General features: G+C 43.5%; 1 long non-coding RNA gene and 1 pseudogene across 1 annotated transcript; both read left to right on the top strand.

The window, feature by feature from the left end:
• Nucleotides 1-340: 340 nt before the first annotated feature.
• Nucleotides 341-2,890, top strand: LOC115204125 (uncharacterized). Its single transcript, XR_003880307.1, has 2 exons — nucleotides 341-2,037; nucleotides 2,234-2,890. It is a non-coding gene; the product is annotated as an uncharacterized LOC115204125 (long non-coding RNA).
• A 5,995-nt stretch (nucleotides 2,891-8,885) lies between these two features.
• LOC115202759 (glutamine synthetase-like) lies at nucleotides 8,886-11,990 on the top strand (annotated as a pseudogene).
• The last annotated feature ends 236 nt before the right edge of the window (nucleotides 11,991-12,226 follow it).

The raw sequence follows: 12,226 nt of genomic DNA, 5'->3' as shown, positions 1-12,226 counted from the left end.
ATCCAGAGCGACTTACAAATTGGTGCATTCACCTTATGATATCCAGTGGAACAACCACTTTACAATAGTGCATCTAAATCTTTTAAAGGGGGGGGGTTAGAAGGATTACTATATCCTATCCCAGGTATTCCTTAAAGAGGTGGGGTTTCAGGTGTCTCCGGAAGGTGGTGATTGACTCTGCTGTCCTGGCGGCGTGAGGGAGTTTGTTCCACCATTGTGGTGCCAGAGCAGCGAACAGTTTTGACTGGGCTGAGCGGGAACTGTACTTCCTCAGAGGTAGGGAGGCGAGCAGGCCAGAGGTGGATGAACGCAGTGCCCTTGTTTGGGTGTAGGGCCTGATCAGAGCCTGAAGGTACGGAGGTGCCGTTCCCCTCACAGCTCCGTAGGCAAGCACCATGGTCTTGTAGCGGATGCGAGCTTCAATTGACTTGCTAACTGTGAGTGAATGGCTATAGCATCCACTGCACACCTTCACAAACCCTACACACAAACACACTCACTCTCATCCATGTGCCATTGCAATCAATGAAGCAGCTGCAGATTTGACTGACTGGGTCCTGAAGTCTGGGACTTCTGCTGGTGGACTGTCAGGATAGTTGGAGGTCAATGAGATTAGATGGCTCACTGTATGCAGTTCTAGCTGCCAAAGCATGAGATTGCCTCTTCGGTCTTCAGAGACAAGACAGACACTGCTCTGCTATGGTAATTCTACTAATAATGAGTTCGATGAAGTAGAAATGAAGAACACTCTGACAAAAATGTCTGTCGCAGAATCCTATCTGTTGGCTACAGTGCTAAATTGTACTTCTAGCGTATTCATATGAGAGCCATGCTATATAGCTGTTTATAAACAGTCATAGAAGACAGCTGGTTAAACTTCAAGTAAGAGAGACAAAGACAGAGAAAGGGATTTGATACCCTATATTAGAACCTGTCATAGAGAGGTGCCTTGTTGCAATTTGCTTCCAAATAGAGTGCTGATGTTCTGGGGCAAATAAAAGACTGAAAGGAAAATATAATGATGAGCATGTATTTCCAAGCAAAATGCTATTGAAATGTAGCTTAGTTGTATGTTTTGTGATGATGAATATTACTAATTAAAACAGAAAATGTCATGCACCATATTGCATCAGTTCAGTTTTACAATAAATATCACCATTCATTTGATTATGAGGCTATTGCATATCTTGTGACAAGTAACATACATGGTAGATATATTAAACTAAAACCAGTCAGATCTATGTGTAGCCTAATTATGGGTCTAATGTGTAATCATAAGGTAAGTAAATTGCATCATGTTACTTCTCTTGGCTCCCTGATCAAGAGTCCAGATGGCTTTGCCCTGGTCAAATGAGATTGATCAAAAAAAAAAAAAAACAGATGGACAAGGGAATCACGACACGACATCCCACCCTAGCAACCGCCATGTCTCCACGGCAACATCCTCCCCTGTCCTCTTCGGTGGCATCAATAGTATTACAAGCATAATGGTCACTAGCAATAGTATTACAAGCATAATGGTCACTTGCACAGTAGCATGTTTTCGATTAGATGACCAACTCATACAAAGATGGTTGGGGTACACACTGTATTGATAGGTGTGGGGGCATCATTCGGCTGTAGCCTAGTCTATAGTGAGATTAGCACGGGTGGGGTAGGCTACACAGTGACAGCGCACACACCCATAGATGTGGGTGGTTATTAGGCGCAAATTAGGAAGGAACAGGACTCGAGAAAATCTCGGTTGCAATTCCATTAGGACAAATTATTTCATTGCTCTCGAGAATAAACGGAGTATACCACGCGCGAACCGATTCTGGCCCCCGCTCCCTGGACAACCTCCTTTCCAGGCTCGCGCCATCCGTCCTCTTCGAATACCTGCACAGCAGCCCGTTACCGTTCGTTCGGGATGGATCCCGCTGTTCTCATCTTCCTGCTGTATATGATGATAGCTCATGAGCTGGTCTGCGGCTGGTTGCAGTACCGGAGACAAGCTGCCAAGCCCCGCAAACGAGCCGGGCCGATGTGGAGTACCAGGTAAGGGCTATGTGTATGCTATTATGGGATGAATAACAAAATGCATCAATGGTAGTAGACTATGGCTATTATAATTAACTTTTTTTGTGTTTGAATAACTAATATTCATCATTACAGGCTATTATGCAGTTATTACAATACAGCATGACAAATACATTATTCATTCAGCTGTTACTCCCTCCTCTCTACCCCTCAGTGCCCGAGTTTGCCCTAGTAGCTGGCGGGTCAGTAGCCAGCCTTGCAGGACAGATAGAGGACGAGACTGGAGGAGGGCTGCTGGGAAGAGTGGGCGGCGGATTGTCAGAAAGGCCTGAGCTGGAGAGAGCATCTGTTGAGCAGAACTTCAGATAATTCCACAACCCCAGAGTGGATTGTTGGACTGAAAGACCTCTTCTTGTCTTGAACTTGGAACTTTGACAGGTTTGAAGAGCTTGATCTGCTGCAGCATCTCTTTGCTGTGATTGAGCAGCACATTGTCCATGGGGATTTGGTAAACACAGCCACGAACAGTACAACATGGGGAAATGTCTGTGGATGTGTGGAAACTTTGTCTATTTATTTGTTAATCTATATTGTCATAGTCCTATTTTATCATGTTATTTGGTGATGTTTGTATTCCAAATCAGCTGTTATCCTCCCTTCAGGATCTGTATTTTAGACCACACCTCCAAAAGAATGCTATATATTCCATCAGATCCATCCAGGAATTGTAAGTGTCCTTTTCATTTAGAAACTTCATTCTTTCTCAAAGAGAAAAATAAGAACTGTTTGTCAGGCCATGTTCCCACCTATGTAGAGACCACCAGGTGTGTTTGCTGTGGATGTGGCTCTAATAAAATTTGTATAACACACACTTCTGAAATGAACCATTGAAAGACTGTCTGTGATGGAGCAGCAAGTATACTGAACAAAATAATAATGCAACATGCAACAATTTCCGAGATTTTACTGAGTTACAGTTAATTTAAGGAAATCAGCCTATTGAAAAAAATTAATTAGGCCCTAATCTATAGATTTGACTGGGAATACAGATATGCATATTTTGGTCACAGATACCTTTTTTTAAAAAAGGTAGGGGCGTGAATCAGAAAACCAGTCAGTATCTGGTGTGACCACCATTTGCCTCATGCAGCGTGACACATCTCCTTCACATTGAGTTGATTGTGGCCTGTGGAATGTTGTCCCTCTCCTATTCAATGGCTGTGCGAAGTTGCTGGATATTGGTGGGAACAGGAACACGCTATTGTACATGTCGATCCAGAGCATCTCAATGGGTGACATGTCTGGTGAGTATGCAGGCCATGGAAGAACTGGAACATTTTCAGCTTCCAGGGATTGTGTACAGATCCTTGCGACATGGGGGCTGTGCATTATCATGCTGAAACATGAGGTGATGGCGGCAGATGAATGGCACAACAATGGGCTTCAGGATCTCGATATGGTATCTCTGTGCATTCAAATTGCCATCGATAAAATGCAATTGTTTTTGTTTTCCATAGCTTATCCCTGCCCATACCATAACCCCACTGCCACCATGGGGCACTGTTCACAACATTGACATCAACAAACTGCTAACCCACACGATGCCATACATGTGGTCTGCGGTTGTGAGGCCAGTTGGACGTACTGCCAAACTCTCTAAAATGATGTTGGAAGCCATATATGGTATAGAAATGAACATTCAATTTTCTGGCAACAGCTCTGTTGGACACTCATGCAGTTAGCATGCCAATTGCGCTAAAAACTTGAGACATCTGTGGCATTGTGTTGTGTGGCAAAACTGCACATTTTAGAGTATCCCATTATTGTCCACAGCACAAGGTGCACCTGTGTAATGATCATGCTGTTTAATCAGCTTATTGATATGCCTCACCTGTCAGGTGGATGGATTATCTTGCCAAAGGAGAAATATTCACTAGCAGGGATTTAAACACATTTGTGCACAACATTTGAAAGAAATCATTTTTTTGTGTGTATGGGACATTTCTGGGATCTTTTATTTCAGCTCATGAAACATGGGACCAACACTTTACATGTTGCGTTAATATTTTTGTTCAGTATATATCAAATATGTTGTGTAAGAGCACAATATTGGACTGTTGTATCGAATACAAAAGAAGAAGAGACTTGATTGGATAGAATGTTACATGTCAATTTTGATAATGGCCTGCAAAACATAGCATTCCCTTTGAAACACCATTGCATTAGAACTTTATTTGCATCCTTTTCTTATAAAATTGGAGGAAGGATTCAGTGGCTTCATACCTACTTTTCAAAAGATGACTCATCCAGTTTAGGCTTACATAGCACCTCTCCCAATCTCAGTATATTATCTGATTATACACAAGAGAGACACCCGATCTCTCCCTCCTGTAGTCGTTGACTCTGTCAGCAGACGTTGAGCATTGTGCCACATCAGACTCAGAAATACCCACCCCTTCTGTCCTGTGGCCAGTCCCCAAATGTCAGATCAGTAGTCAGTGTCATTAGAAGACCGTGTCGGTCTCAGGAAAGCCAGCCTAGTGGAAAACAGGTGCGTTTCATAAGGAGCCGTCCTCCGTACTGGCCTGTAATGTGTGCTCTTGTGCACTGAGCTGCATACAATGCATGGATCACTAAACAGCACTAGTCCTCTCTCAGCAGATGGCCCGCCTGCGACAGCACAGGTGGGTGCTCATGTTTATTTTTCATGGGAAGGAAGCATTTGGCTGCCTCAGTCTTCCTGGTTCAAAGGTCCATGCTTGTCGAAATCTGGCTGTATGTTTGTAAGGGGGTTTTGTGTTCATTTAGGGGTTAACATGTGTAGGATGTCAACAAATGAAACAGAATTTGAAATAGTTGTTGGTGTTTGCATATAGGATCACATTGTGAATTTGAGTTGGTCAGTGCTTTTGCATCTCACCTTATTTTTTCACAGATGTGGACCTGTGAAACACTGAAGGATGTAGTCAACTCAAAGTTAAATGTACATCATAAGACTTACATAGTTGACAACTAGTCAAAGCCAGATGTAGATTACGGAAGCCTTTTTAGAAACAAGTTTAAGATGTTTTGATGTTAATGAAAACGTTTGTGTAATTAGTTATACAGTAAGACAATGAACTTGAAATCAGTTTAACTAGTTGATTGATAGCTCAGCTGTCAGTGATGAGAGGACATGTGAGCCTCTCTCTTCCATGTCACAACAAGCTAATTTCCATAACCTGTGTAAAAACTCTAAATGGGTTTAGAAGTCTCAATCGACTTGGATGATCTGAGGCTGACAGGAAGAGAGACCAGAGCACTGCTTCAGTAGAATCAACTCTCCTCACGTCACCCATAAAACAGTAGGTGAAGAAGTTGGACGTTTGGATGATGTAAAAGAAAGTGAAACGCCTCGCCCACTGGGCACACACTGGTTAAATCAACGTTGTTTCCACGTCATTTCATTGAAATGACATTGAACCAATGTGGACTGGCTGTTGAATTGATGTCTGTGCTCAGTGGGAGGTCATGCATTACATTAATTTAATGTGTGCACATCCAGCTAAACTTACCAGGTGTCAGGTAGAGCAAATTGTTCAATATAAACAAAATAAAACTCACAAATACCGTTGTGTGCTCACGAATGATACATTTTGATAAAGAGATTTTCGATGAAGACCCATTGACACAAGAGGGGAAGAGGTAGTTGTTTGGGCTAAATTATAGATGGGCTATGTACAGGTGCAGTAATCTGTGAGCTGCTCTGACAGCTGGTGTTTAAAGCTAGTGAGGGAGATAAGTGTTTCCAGTTTCAGAGATTTTTGTAGTTCGTTCCAGTCATTGGCAGCAGAGAACTAGAAGGAGAGGCGGCGAAAGGAGGAGTTGGCTTTGGGGGTGACCAGTGAGATATACCTGCTGGAGCGTGTGCTACAGGTGGGTGCTGCTATGGTGACCAGCAAGCTGAGATAAGGGGGAACTTTACCAAGCAGAGTCTTGTAGATGACCTGGAGCCAGTGGGTTTGGCGACGAGTATGAAGCGAGGGCCAGCCAACGAGAGCGTACAGGTCGCAGTGGTAGGTAGTATATGGGGCTTTGGTGACAAAACGGATGGCACTGTGATAGACTGCATCCAATTTATTGAGTAGGGTATTGGAGGCTATTTTGTAAATTACTTCGCCGAAGTCGAGGATCGGTAGAATGGTCAGTTTTACGAGGGTATGTTTGGCAGCATGAGTGAAGGACACCAGACACCTAGGTATTTGTAGTTGTCCACATATTATAAGTCAGGACCGTCCAGAGTAGTGATGCTGGACGAGCGGGCAGGTGCAGGCAGCGATCGGTTGAAGAGCATGCATTTAGTTTTATTTGTATTTAAGAGCAGTTGGAGGCCACGGAAGGAGAGTTGTATGGCATTGAAGCTCGTCTGGAGGGTTGTTAACACAGTGTCCAAAGAAGGGCCAGAAGTATACAGAATGATGTCGTCTGCGTAGAAGTGGATCAGAGACTCACCAGCAGCAAGAGCGACATCATTGATGTATACAGAGAAGAGAGTTGGCCCAAGAATTGAACCCTGTGGCACCTCCATAGAGACTGCCATAGGCCCGGACAACAGGCCCTCCGATTTGACACACTGAACTCTATCAGAGAAGTAGTTGGTGAACCAGGTGAGGCAATCATTTGAGAAACCAAGACTATTGAGTCTGCCGATGAGGATGTGGTGATTGACAGAGTCGAAAACCTTGGCCAGGTCAATGAATACGGCTGCACAGTATTGTTTCTTATCGATGGCGGTTAAGATATCGTTTAGGACCTTGAGCGTGGCTGAGGTGAACCCATGACCAGCTCTGAAACCAGATTGCATAGCGGAGAAGGTGCGGTGGGATTCAAAATGGTCGGTAATCTGTTTGTTGACTTGGCTTTCGAAGACCTTAGAAAGGCAGGGTAGGATAGATAGTCTGTAGCAGTTTGGGTCAAGAGTGTCCCCCTCTTTGAAGCGGGGGATGACCGCAGCTGCTTTCCAATCTTTTGGAATCTCAGACGTCACGAAAGAGAGGTTGAACAGGCTAGTAATAGGGGTTGCAACAATTTCGGCAGATAATTTTAGAAAGAAAGGGCCCAGATTGTCTAGCCCGGCTGATTTGTAGGGGTCCAGATTTTGCAGCTCTTTCAGAACATCAGCTGACTGGATTTGGGAGAAGGAGAAATGGGGAAGGCTTGGGCGAGTAGCTGTGGGGGATGCAGTGCTGTTGACCACGGTAGGGGTAGCCAGGTGGAAAGCGGAAAGCATGGCCAGCCGTAGAAAAATGCTTATTGAAATTCTCAATTATAGTGGATTTATCGGCGGTGACAGAGTTTCCTATCCTCAGTGCAGTGGGCAGCTGGGAGGAGGTGTTCTTATTCTCCATGGACTTTACAGTGTCCCAGAACTTTTTTGAGTTTGTGTTGCAGGAAGCAAATTTCTGCTTGAAAAAGCTAGCTTTGGCTTTTCTAACTGCCTGTGTATATTGGTTTCTAACTTCCCTGAAAAGTTGCATATCATGGGGGCTGTTCGATGCTAATGCAGAACGCCACAGGATGTTTTTGTGTTGGTTAAGGGCAGTCAGGCCTGGAGAGAACCAAGGGCTATATCTGTTCCTGGTTCTAAATTTCTTGAATGTTGCATGCTTATTTAAGATGGTGAGGAAGGCATTTAAAAAAAATAACCAGTTATCCTCTACTGATGGGATGAGGTCAATATCCTTCCAGGATATCCGTGCCAGGTCGATTAGAAAGGCCTGCTCGCTGAAGTGTTTCAGGGAGCGTTTGAGTGATGAGTGGAGGTCGTTTGACCGTTGACCCATTACGGATGCAGGCAATGAGGCAGTAATTGCTGAGATCTTGGTTGAAAACAGCAGAGGTGTATTTAGGGGGCAAGTTGGTTAAGATGATATCTATGAGGGTGCCCGTGTTTACGGCTTTGCGGTGGTACCTGGTACGTTCATTGATCATTTGTGTGAGGTTGAGGGCATCAAGCTTAGATTGTAGGATGGCTGGGGTGTTAAGCATGCCCCAGTTTAGGTCACCTAGCAGCACAAGCTCTGAAGATAGATGGGGGGCAATCAGTTCACATGTGGTGTCCAGAGCATAGCTGGGGGCAGAGGGTGGTCTATAGCAGGCGGCAACGGTGAGAGACTTGTTTTTAGAGAGGTGGATTTTTTAAAGTAGAAGTTCAAATTGTTTGGGTACAGACCTGGATAGTAGGACAGAACTCTACTTGCTTTGATACCATATTTATATTACAGTAGGTGTTCTGTAATATGAAATACATAATTTTACTTGCCACAGAGCTGCCTGTAAACCACTGTAAAATTCACAGTAACCCTTTATAGCGTATCCATCACAGCATTCAGATTCTGAATGTTTTGTTTGTTTTTAGAGGGGTCGTGCATTTAGGCTTTTTCTTGTTGTTTGATTATGCTCCTGACAATCCCCCATTTGACTTTAGTGGTTTGTTTACACAGAGGTAGAGGTGGATTGTTGACCTATAGTCTTACTGTTGTTTAGCCATTGCTGTTTTCAGACAAACACAAAGACCTGTAAGGTTGAAATGCTGCTGAAAGCAACAGAAATCCACCCGGCTTTGGGTGGATCAAAGGATTTGTCCCGTCAAAAGATTGGGATCTAAATACATTTTGTGAAATAAAAATGTGTTAAATTCTAATTTGCATAGAGTACAAGTGAATGGAACGGAACATGAATAACAATACAAAATATGGTCTTGTGCAACACCTGATGACTCCGTCTGATGAAACAACCATGACAATTACCTGCTGAACTATGTGTCACTATACAGTATGTGTTCTCAAGTATCTGTTTCTCTGTCATTTTAACCCCCTTAGACTCTAATCCATGGCATCTGTGTCAGTCAGCTCTCATCTAAACAAGGCCATCCATCAGCACTACCTGTCCCTCCCTCAGGGGGACCTGTGCCACGTTATCTACATCTGGATCGGTGGCTCCGGGGAGTGGCTGAAGAACAAGACTCGTACCCTGGACAGAGAGCCCTTGGGAATAGAAGGTAAATTGCCAGACCACTGTGCCTGTGTCAACAGGTTTTACTGTGTGGCCAAAACTTCCCACTCAGCAAAACAACGTTTTTTCCTTTGTACCTCTGCAGGAAGGTAAAAAGAAGTTCTGACTTTGACTTGTAGTGTTTACCTGACAAGAAAGCATACTTGTCCAGAGGTGACATGTATAATAAAGTTTTGCTTGCTTCATCAAGCCCAAAGCATTAGGCCCATCTTGCAGAACATTTTGTCTCTAGTACAGTGCATTATATTCCATGATGTTAATGTTGGAATTGATATTGGCAGAACTTTGATGGTTCCAGCACCTACCAGGTCCAGGGATCCAACAGTGACAGGTACCTGATCCCAGTGGCTATGTTCCCCCTCAGGAAACTGAAAAGATTTGGCATGGGTCCTCAGATCCTCAGGTTCTACAGCTGCACCATCGAGAGCATCCTGACGGGTTGCATCACTGCCTGGTATGGCAACTGCTCAGCCTCCGACCGCAAGGCACTACAGAGGATAGTGTGAACGGCCCAGTGCATCACTGGGGCCAAGCTTCCTGCCATCCAGGACCTCTATACCAGGCGGTGTCAGATGAAAGGCCCTAAAAATTGTGAAAGACTCCAGCCACACTAGTCATAGACTGTTCTCTCTGCTACCGCACGGCAAGCGGTACCGGAGCGCCAAGTTTAGGTCCAAGAGGGTTCTAAACAGCTTCTACCCCCAAGCCATAAGACTCCTGAACATCTAGTCAAATGGCTACCCAGATTATTTTCAGTGCCCCCTCACCCCCTCTTACACCACTGCTACTCTCTGTTGTCATCTATGCATAGTCACTTTAATAACTCTGCCTACATGTACATACTACCTCAAATAACCGATGCCCCCGCACATTAACTCTGTATCGGTACCCCCCCTGTATATAGTCTCCCTATTGTTATATCGTTGCTGCTCTTTAATTATTTGTTACTTTTATCTCATATTCTTATCTGTATTTTTTTTAAACTGCATTGTTGGTTAGGGGCTCGTAAGTAAGCAAGCATTTCACTGCGCATGTGGCTAATAAAATTTGATTTGATGTTCAGGGACCATTTCACCCTGTCACCCAACAAACTGGTCCTGTGTAAGGTCCTTAAGTACAACCGCTTGCCTGCAGTTACTTGTAAAAAAAAAAAGTTACTGCAAGATAATTTTTCTACATCAGTTGACAGAGACCAACTGGTTTTGGTCAAGATAAACAGCAGCCTGTAGGCTTTGACTGTTTAATATTTCCCTGTCAATCAAACGAACCCTACAGTATGCCTATTCTCTCCTATACAGAGTGTAACATACTTTCAGGCTGTAAGAAGGTGAAGGACTATACTCCCTAGTTTTGAATGGAGCAGGAGTACACTCTAATAGGGATGGATGGTCACCCTTATGGCTGGCCCCAAAATGGATTCCCAGGTCCCCAAGGTGACTGATTCTATTGATGTATACCGTGTATCCTTGTTTATTCTCATAATGTAAATGGTCTTGTGCACTCGGACAAGTACTACATATATTAAATCTACCTCTATCTATATGTCTATATAAAATCATAATGTTATCAAATAGGCCTTTGAATTTGGTCCCATTTAACTCTCTCTCTTTCTCTCTCAGGTCCATACTACTGTGGGTTGGTGCAGACAATTTTTATTTATTTTTATTTCACCTTTATTTAACCAGGTAGGCAAGTTGAGAACAAGTTCTCATTTACAATTGCGACCTGGCCAAGATAAAGCAAAGCAGTTCGACAACATACAACAACACAGAGTTACACATGGAGTAAACAACATACAGTCAATAATACAGTAGAAAAAAAATAAAAATAAAAAATAAGACTATATACAATGTGAGCAAATGATGTGAGATAAGGGAGGTAAAAGCAAAAAAATGCCATGGTGGCAAAGTAAATAAAGTATAGCAAGAAAAACACTGGAATGGTAGATTTGTAGTTTGAAGAAAGTTCAAAGTTCAAATATAAATAATATGGTGCAAATGAGCAAAATAAATAATACCTATGGCAGGGACATTGTGGAGTGTCACTACAAGGCATGTCTCTATTCTGGGCTCAGAATCTGTGGCACCAATGCTGAGGTCATGGTAAACTTTGACCTTTTTTTTTTTTTACAATGCTGTATAACAAGTCTTTCAGGAAGGTTCTAAAGGGGAACGGGGCGGGCTGCCACACCAAAGTTAGCACTAAGGGAAGAAGGGTGGCTGCAGTGAGTATTACTGTAAAAACATTATTGCACTGTAAGGTTCTTTCTGCAAGGCTGTATAACTACAAGATTCGGTCCAATACCTAACCCCTCCCCTCTTCAAACAGACATATTGAGCAGGCCATTGAGAAGCTGAGCAAGCACCACATCGAGCACATCCATGTGTACGACCCTTGCGGAGGCCAGGACAACATCAGACGCCTCACAGGATTCCATGAAACCTCCATCACCCGCGACTTCTATGCCAGGGTGGACAACCGCGTGGCCAGCATCTAGATCCCATGCAAGGTGGGCCAGGAGGAGAAGGACTACATTGAAGACTGTCGGCCCTCCGCCAGCTGTGACCTTTATGCCATGATGGGCGCCATCACAAGCACCTGCCTGCTGGGGTGGAGGAGGAAGAGGAGAGTACATGAGAGAGTGACCAGACTCATACAGTATGGTACTGTAGCTGCTGGTTCGGGGAAACCGGCCCTTTACATGATTGTAGGATAGAACTATATTGTAGCCAAAGCAATCTGTAGTGAAGATTACTCGTTGGATGTTTTTTGTTTTGCTGACTTTTAATAGTCATTACTTGAAGGTAGGTTGAATGTTTATGGTCAATTATAGTTTTTCATCTTTCAGATTACAGCTGGTCCAATTGGCATATTATTCAGTTTGTCTGAAATTGGGATTAAATAAAGACGTGCAGAATTGAATATGAGCCGCTTGCTCTTTAAAATGACCACTAGGTGGAATCATGATGCAAGTTTTGATTGTCACCCCTCATACTGGACATGAATGACAATAAAATGAGTAGCACGATTAACTCACATTAACCTTTGATTGTAAACTATTTTAATATATTGACAACACATGACAACCAGTCAAATAAGATTGTAAATGCATTGAATCAGGTTAGCTTATTTATTACCAACAAGTCAGCTGTGG

Source organism: Salmo trutta, chromosome 12 (assembly GCF_901001165.1).
Source record: "Salmo trutta chromosome 12, fSalTru1.1, whole genome shotgun sequence".
In the NCBI taxonomy this organism is placed as follows: Eukaryota; Metazoa; Chordata; class Actinopteri; order Salmoniformes; family Salmonidae; genus Salmo; species Salmo trutta.
Note: the sequence above shows the minus strand (reverse complement) of the source record. Positions and strands in the feature narration are given on the sequence as shown.